The sequence below is a fragment of the Sturnira hondurensis genome, unplaced genomic scaffold (genome assembly GCF_014824575.4).
Source record: "Sturnira hondurensis isolate 20B ecotype Veracruz unplaced genomic scaffold, ASM1482457v3 Scaffold0009733, whole genome shotgun sequence".
In the NCBI taxonomy this organism is placed as follows: domain Eukaryota; kingdom Metazoa; phylum Chordata; class Mammalia; order Chiroptera; family Phyllostomidae; genus Sturnira; species Sturnira hondurensis.
In genome coordinates this window covers 3,192,090-3,200,600 of record NW_028082364.1, presented here as the reverse complement: position 1 = coordinate 3,200,600, position 8,511 = coordinate 3,192,090, and the positions used below count along the sequence as shown (strand labels likewise).

Genomic DNA, 8,511 nt, shown 5'->3' with positions numbered 1-8,511 from the left:
GGGCATTACCCTGGTCATCTCATTCAAAAGACATATCCACTGTGCACAGTATGAGAGGGGACATATTTTCCCTCAGGTACACTAGTGTGCCATAGAGGTGTCCCTGGATCCGCTCCAGTGAGAGGTGCTTCCCCTGTGGGGACAAGACCTCCCTGTTCCTGTGCTGTCACCATGTTGGCACATTCTGTGAAAATAGCAACTCTGACCTGAAACGACGCCTCTTCACCTCATGGACCCGGCACCCCAAGTCCCAGCCCCGACACCCCTCTGGGCTCCTGGGGCTGCTAACACCCCACAAGCACACGGAGAAGGCCTGGCTGTAGTTGCCCCATGCCTTTTGGTACCACGTTCAATGAAGTCCCTGCCCTTGATATAAACTTGCTTCCTCAGCTGCCCATGCCCCCACCCCTGGACAAGAAAGTACTAGAAGATCTGGCCTGCCAAGCACACACACGTTTTCTGAACACCATGGCTCCAGGGAGAGGCATCTGTCTGGAAATACCAGGCCTACCCAGAGCCTGAACAGTGCAGCTAATGTCCTCATTCTCTCAGCCACTGCGTGTGTGTGTGTGTGTGTGCGCGTGTGTGCAGAGCCCCAGAGCTCTCTGTTAAAAGTCCTAGAACTGAAATTCAAAGTCCCAAACAAGAGCAGTGCTGTTCACAAAATCCCTTTGCTGGTTCCCATTTTCAGCTGATGCATTAGAGACCACGTCTTCCTGAGTCCTCGACAGTGGGTGATGATAGTTTCATGAGGTGAGGCCCCCAAAGATGTCCACATCCTGATCCCCAAAACCGGTGCCTGTGTCATATTACATGGCCAAAGGGATTTGCAGGCGTGAGTAAGGGTCTGGAGCTGGGAAAATTATTATGGATTTTCCAGATGGGCCTGACAGAAACCCAAAGGCCCTCACCTCATTAGAGGGAAGCTGGGGGGGGGGGCGGTCAAAGGCGGCGGAAGCAGAGGTCAGAGTGACAGGCAGGCCCCTAAATCTCACTGGCTCTGCGCCACATTCTCTGTCAGGCCCCCAGGGGGGCCTCAGAGGTCCCTCCGATGCAATGTCCCTTCCCTGGAAACAGACTGCAGAGTGATGCCGACTGTCCCCCGAAGAAGCAAGAAGCCATGCATTCCAGGACACTGACGGGAGAGAGCTGCTCAAATCACATGCAGGGTGGCTGGCAAAGAGGGCCTGGCTCGAGTCCACCAGCTCATCTCAGAAAAGGAACAGTCGGCCGGGACGGTGCCTCAGTGAGAGTTTCCAAAAAAGAATGAGCGAGACATCGGAATGTGGTGTCCTCAACCATTTTTGTCAACACCATTATCTCTTCATGATAAGACTTCTGGATCTATCTTGTACTGTCTCTTATAATTTTGTTTTTTAAAAAACTGACACCGAAAATATCAACATTTGACTCTCACTTCGCATGAACCAAGAGTTAGGGCACAGCTGCAACTACAACTTCAGTTTGGTTAAGTGTGTGGTACGATTTCCCCAGAGAAACAGGGCGAAGGGTAACCTCACGGAGGCCACGCCTGGCCTGCACGTCCCCGACCCTCCTGAGATGAGCCAGGGCTCATGGAGGGGCCTGTCTCTGCTGAGTGACATCTGTTCGTGGCTTCGCCCACTTTTCTATTTTCTTAGTGACTCGAAGGTGTTCTTTTTATACCCCTGATGTTACTCCTTTGTCGTGTGTATTATGCATGTCTACTAGTAAGTGATCTACTGATACCTTTTGGTGAATAAAGCTTGGTTGAGGGCTTTTTGTGTGCCTATTTGCTTTAGATTCATCCAGAAACTTCGGCCCTTGTTGGAAGCAGATTCTGTGGTTCAAAATCAAACTGCTTTCCTTCAAGTCAGTGCAAGATGCTAATAAACGTTCGCCCTTCTTTCGTTCAATGTTCCTAAACAACACCAGGGAATAACCCCGCCTCTTTTCCAGGGGGCACCAGACCAGATGTATTTAACAGACTAGTGTTTCCTCTACGTGATATGGTTTGTCTTAAACTTGGTAACTCCTGTTACTTCAAGTTCCTTGTTTGGGACTTAGAAAACGCTCTCCTTGCATCATACCTAAAAATCAACTAGGTTAACTATTTCCTTACAAGGTACCTACAAAAAAAATTGAGCTTGTCTTTAGTTTCCAGTGTAGAAAACAACATTTATCGTTATGAGAATCCTATAGTTACATTGGATTATATTCACCATCACGCACTGAAAACAATTATTTTTCCATCTACAAGAAAAACAAAATTAAAGTGTTCCCTCTTACCATATAAAACAATTCCTAAAAGAGTAATAAACGAAGTGTAAAAATAAAACAATATCAAAGGACATTTTCAGAAAGTCTGTGAAGACCTTCCCAGTAAACGAGCAGGGAAGTTAGCAACCCCCAAAGAAAGAGTTGGCAGATGCAGCCACATAAGCTTTTCCATTGTTTTAGGGTGCAGGCTTCTTAACCAACCCAATTAAACGTGAATAAGCAACAAGGAATAATAAGTGAATACACACCAAAACCGAAAGAAGTAGGGTCCCGGCTCTGCTAACTCCCAGCGTGTGATTACACCCAGGCTCTTCCTTCTTCCCGAGATCCTCCATTCTGGCTTCGGCCTCGGGCTGGTCCCAGGATGCTGTGGCTGCTGCACCCCGTCCTTCCTCAACAGCGTCCAGAGGCGAAAGATGCCAGCACAGCACGCCTCGGGTCCCTTTGTAAGCGTAGGAGCCCGTCCCGCCACCTCCCCTTGTCGGAATCCCCAGAGGCCTCCCATCACTGGGAAGTGTGCCCAGCCCTACCCCTCACTGGCCATCACACCTGTGCGGCGGGCACAGAACTAGTGGGAGCAGAGGAAGAGCCAAGGATGGCTCGGTCTGATCAAAATGCACCGTGGAGGAAGGAGCCCATCTCCTTCCTTTCCCCTATTAGCAAGAAAGAAGAGGAACCCTAGCCGGGTGGCTTGGTTGGTTAGAGAATCTTCCCATACACCGAGAGGTCGGAGGTTCAATCCCCGGTCAAGCTGCATATGAGAGGCAACTGATAGCTCTCTCTGTCACATCGATGTTTCTCTCCCTCTCTGTCTCTTTCTCCCTTCGTCTCTCTCTAAAATCAATGAACATATCCTGGGATGAGGATTTTTTTAAAAAAGAAAGAAGGGGACTGGCCACTGGGTAAACAACCCACAGTACCTACCATGGACAATACAAAATCTCTTCCTCAAAGTAAATAATCACTAAGTTTAAAACAAGTGCCAAGTTGCCCTCTAGATGCTCACGGTCCAATGCAAAAGTTGGCAAACCTGTTCTGTAAAAGGTGAGATGATAAATAGTTTAGGCTTGAACGGACGTTTGTTCTTGCACAACGACTCTGCCTTTGTGGCTCCCAAGCAGCAGCAGAAAGAACATAAACAAATGTGCATGGCTGTGATCCAATAAAACTTTATTTACAAGAACAGGTCGGGGGCCAGATCGGACCCAAGGGCCGCATTTATCTAGTGGAAAGATAGGCATGTAAACCAAAATCTCACACTGACCTGCAGAAAGGTTTTGTTTGGCGAACACCGGGTTTAAGCAAGACGTCCGCTTTCCAGTTGACCGTAGTCTGCACTCCTCCCTCTTGTCTCTCACCATGCCACTTTCTGCATCTGCTGCCAGGATTCCTGAGTAAAGGTAAAGGTGGTTTCACCCACGTTTATTTACGGCATCCTCAGAGACAGAGCATTTGCTTCATAAATATCATCAATGCCACACAGTGAAGCTGTTTGTTCCACTGTGACCCTTGGTATACAGGGGGACCACAGACACACTCGCGCAGTTTAACTACCGTATTCGGGCACCGACTTCTCCAGGTATGCAGTCCAGAGGAGCCCTGTGATGACCCTCTCCTGGAGTGATGGGCAGCCCAAGCGGGACGAGCCCCAAAGTAACCCAATCTCTGCATTCTGCTGACAAGCCGCCCTCCGTGGGTTATGAGCTCAGTGGAATCCCTCAATAGAATTATACCCTTCCATTGAGTCCCGAACCATACATTATCGTGAGTACTAAACCAATTCAAATGGTCCGTCTCCTCCGCCCTGACATGGGACGAGGCTTTCGGCAATTACCCTTCTCTTCAAAGAATGTGTTTTCTTTGGCACGGAGACCTCCTGGGCCCAGCCTGGTGCACATCCTCTCCAAGACAAATGCCCCGACTCACACTGGTGTCGGGGGTCGTTCGGACATGGACCTATGGGAAGCCAAATGTCTCCCTTTCCATAAAGAAAGGATTTGCAAGAAACACAAATAGCACGGGTAGGATCCACTTCAGAGGGGGGGGTTGCACCCCTGAGAAAGAGCGGCAGCTCCGTCACCTGATGTCTTCAGGTGACATCAAGCGCCTACTGGAGAAGCACGCTCTGCCCCCCGTGGAGCCAGAGGCTCTCCAGCAGCGGTGCCTCCGTCAGTGACTCTAACTAAGGAGACACACCGTTCATCTCGATCCGTTCTCTGTCTACTCAGCATCTGCTGTGTCAGACGCTGTGCGGAGCACCGTGCGTACACTGGAGAACGGCGAGGTCCCGAACCCGGCCGTTTGCGCAGTGTCGGCGGGGGTCAGGAATAAACAGACTACCCCCTCCCTCCATGAGAGGGAAGTAAGTCACCATAACGGATAGGAAGGGAAAAGACAGGATGCCGTGTGTATGAGTTTCTGGCAGCTGCTGTGAGGAATCGGGTGGCTTAAACAATAGAGATTTATTCTCTCACAGTTCTGGGCACTGAACTTTCAAAATCAAGGGGCGGGCAGCACCTCGGGGGAAGCGAGCTCTAGGAGAAAACCCTCCCTTCTCCCTCCCAACCTCTGTGGCCCCAGGTGTTCCTGGGCTGTGGCTGCCCCCACCTCCAGGTAGCCTTCTCCCCAAGTGTTTCTGCTCTGTTTCTTACACAGACATTGGTCGTTGGACTTAGGGTCCAACCAGATAACCCAGGATGACCTCATTTGGAGAGCTTAACCTGAATCTGCAAAGACCCCTTTTCAAAATAAGGTCACACTCCCGGGTTTCAAGACCCATCTTTTGGGGACCACCATCCAAACTGCTGCACTGTGAGAGGTGATAATGGGGGAGCCTGCTTCAGCTCAGAGAAGACCTCTGAGGAGGTGAGAGTTCAGCCAGGGCTTGAAGGCTGAGGGGAACCCACCATGCCGAAGCGGGGGAACGGTGGATCGGGAGAAGCTGACAGTTTGTATGGGGCCCGGGGACAGCTGAGTGCTCAGTGCTCCAGAAAGAGAAGGCCAGCGTGGCCAGAACACAGTGAGTGAACGAGCCTGAGACAGCCTGGGAGGGTGGCGGCCAGGAGCTCACCCTGCAGCCACAGTCAGGAACTGGGGTTTCACTTCCGGTGCAAGGAAAGGCCACTGAAGAGTCTTAAGTATAAGAATAACATGACTGGCCCTGACCAGTGTGGCTCAGTGGATTGGGCATCATCCCACCAACCAAAAGGTCACCGGTTCGATTCCCAGCCGGGACACATGCCTGGGTTGTGGGCCAGGTCCCCGGTTGGGGGCGTGCAGGAGGCCAAGATTCAGTGTTTCTCTCACATGTCAATTTTCTCTCCCTCTCGTTCTCCCTCCTTTCTCTCTAAAAAAATAAATAAATAAATATTTTTAAAAAACAATTACCAAAAAAAAAAGAATAGCATGATTAATTTGACAATTTAACTTGAAGATATTTTCAAACAGCCTAGCTGGCCTCAGTTTAAATTGGGAGTCATTGTTTGTATTGTAGCCTTAGCAATAACAAATGTTTAGTATTTTATCATTGACACCCCTACAGGCATTAAGGCATTTAACTAAAAAAAAATGCATATAACCCAAATGCAAACCAGGCACCCCACGGTGCAGTGTCCCCAGGATGTCGCCGGTCTAGAAAGTCCATCCTAGAGATCACGAATAATTCAGAATAATTCCAGTCTTTGCCAGCACCCCTTGTAGATCATCGGAGGGGAGCCAATTCACGAGCCAAACCAGCCCTCAGCCCTCCTTCCCCGCAGCTCCCCGCGGTCCTCCCCGCAGCTTCCCGGCAGCCTCCCCCCTCATGCCTACCCTTGACTAACTCCCCATCAAAATCCCCCCAAAACCCTAGCCTACCCCCTCCCTGAACCTAGCTGACAGACTCCCAGCCGCGGTTAACAGAGAGGAGGCGAGGCCTGAGCAGCCAGATACGGACTCCACAATCCTCTACACGTGGAGAGAGAGATGATACAGACACACGGGTGTGGGGAGAGGACACTGTGCGGCACAGACTCAGGTGTGCAGGTGTCTGGCTAGGTGATGGGCCAGGAGTGAGAATACAGTTTTTATGTCTTCCCTGATTTCTTTCCATGCACAAGTGTTTAATCCTTGTTTTGTTTGTTCATTCGTTTTGTGCACATTCCCAGAAGTACTGCAGTACTGGGTCCATGTGCGGAGTGGACAAGCTCCTATTCCATCTCACGGCTCCAAAAATCCATTTAATATCCATTTAATATAATGTCCTTGGACAGAGGATGTATCAGTTATTAAACTGGCAAGAACAGCCACTGCAGTTGACCTTAACGAAAGGCTGAGAAGCAATCCATTTTTTAAATCATTGGTTACAACTTCCATAAGGCAGAAACTGCATTCTGTGCATCTTGCCTCCCCTCCATTGTGGAGTGCCCTCCTGGCCCGGAGGCGAGAGGGGCTTGCCTGAGACCCCGAGTCCGCACTCACGACCAAGTTGTCTTCCTACATCACTCCACAGTCTCTGGGCTGAAACTGTCTGGTCTTAATTAAACTTTGGCGACATCTGACATGGGAGATTGGCGACATTTTTCCATCCATTCATCACTCCTAAAAATGGACTCGTGCCTGCTAATGAGAAATCAAGAGACTAAGTCAGCTGGAGCATGGGTGGGGGGAGGTGAGAATCCCAGGGGACAGGGGGCGGGGTGCACAGGGAAGCAGAGGACCAGCTGCCACACTGGGGACCCCACCCCCAGCTGCTGCTGGCATGGACAGCAAGGTCCCCTTCTGCCAGAAGCACGTTCTCTCAGTGAGACACAATTCTAAGAGACAGAGGGAAGCCGGGGGGAAGGGGAGAAGGGGGGCTCTCTCCAGGAAAAGCTTGGAGAGACCAAGAGTTTGTGTATCTCATCACGGACTGCTGGCTCCGAAGGGGCGAGAACTGCGTTCAACTCAATTCTGGACTTCCTGCCTCCCCTCCAGCTCCAGGCTCCTAGCCTAGCACCTAGCATTCTGTGAAGCTGGTGGGCTGGTGGGTCGCACGAGCAACTGAAACCTCTGCCGAGAGCCCTGGGTTCCCTTCCCAAGTGCTGCTCCTCTGAGACTGCACAAAGCTGGAGCGCTCTGGCCCTGCTCTCTGAAGCCAGCCCTCCAGCTTCCCAGGCGGAGAATGATGAACAATTTCTTAGAAGCTCAGTGCAGCATCATAAAATATAGATGCTTGGCCTTCGTCCCGCGTTGCTGGCACGGAGATCCTAAAACCCTTGAGATTTTCTGAGTGATGGGAATGTCCTCATTTATCCCGAGCCCCTTCTGACCATACCTGAGTTTATGCTAATGAGGTGACCCTTGGCAAGCCCCTAAGTGGGTTCAGGATGGGAGCTAGATGCCAACGGAACCCCCGCCCCAACCTGCACAGCCCCGGCCTCTGGAGAGGGGCGAGGGGCCGGAAAAGGAGCTCAGCCGCTGATAGCCAACGACTTCACAAACCACGCCTATTTGGATAGAAACTCCAAAGTATGAGACTGGGACAGTTTTTCAGGCTGAGGAACACATGGGTGTGCCAGGAGGGTGGCACCCAGAGGGACATGGTAGCTCTGCCCTGCCCCTGGCCATGACCTATGTACCTCTTCCTTCTGGCTGGTCCTGAGCTGTAGCATCTACAATCAATAACACTGGAGTTGTAAGCACAGCACTTCCTGAGTTCTGTGAGTCATTCTGGTGAATTATCAAACCTGAGAAGGGTGGGGTCATGGAAACCCCCAAACTTGTAGTTGGCCAGGCAGAACATAGGTAACTTGGGGGCCCCAATTATGACTGGTATCTCCAGTCGGGGCCGTCCTGTGAGACTGAACCCTCCCCTGTGGGGTCCGTGCTGACTCCGGACAGCGAGGGTCAGAAGGGAAATGAAGCGCAGGACACCTGGTCGGCGTCGAGGGTGGAAGAACTGGATGCTGGGAAAACAGAGCGCATAGGGACCCCAGGGCGCTCCTATCGGTCGAGAGGGGCACAGCCAGGCCTCCCACCGAGAATCCTGGAGGTCAGACCCTTTTCCTTTCAAGCATGTGTGGTCACTTTCACTCCACCCTTCCTAACGGTTTGCTAAGTCCCTCCTCCAGCACAAACACGTCTAAATCCCCTCTGTGAGGGGCCCTAGGGCGCTGGCCCCAAAGACCCCCCATGTCGCCCCTGAGGGAATTCTGATGCCTAGGGAGGCCCTTGCCTGTGTTTGGTTAACATCCAAAACTTTTACCGTAAGTTTAAATAGGACAAAAGATGCAA

The 8,511-nt window shown here is 51.2% G+C and overlaps 1 non-coding gene across 1 annotated transcript; it reads right to left on the bottom strand.

Moving 5' to 3' along the window:
* Positions 1-6,385: 6,385 nt before the first annotated feature.
* On the bottom strand, positions 6,386-6,580 carry LOC118995075 (U2 spliceosomal RNA). Its single transcript, XR_005068195.1, has one exon. It is a non-coding gene; the product is annotated as a U2 spliceosomal RNA (small nuclear RNA).
* Between the last annotated feature and the right edge of the window lie 1,931 nt (positions 6,581-8,511).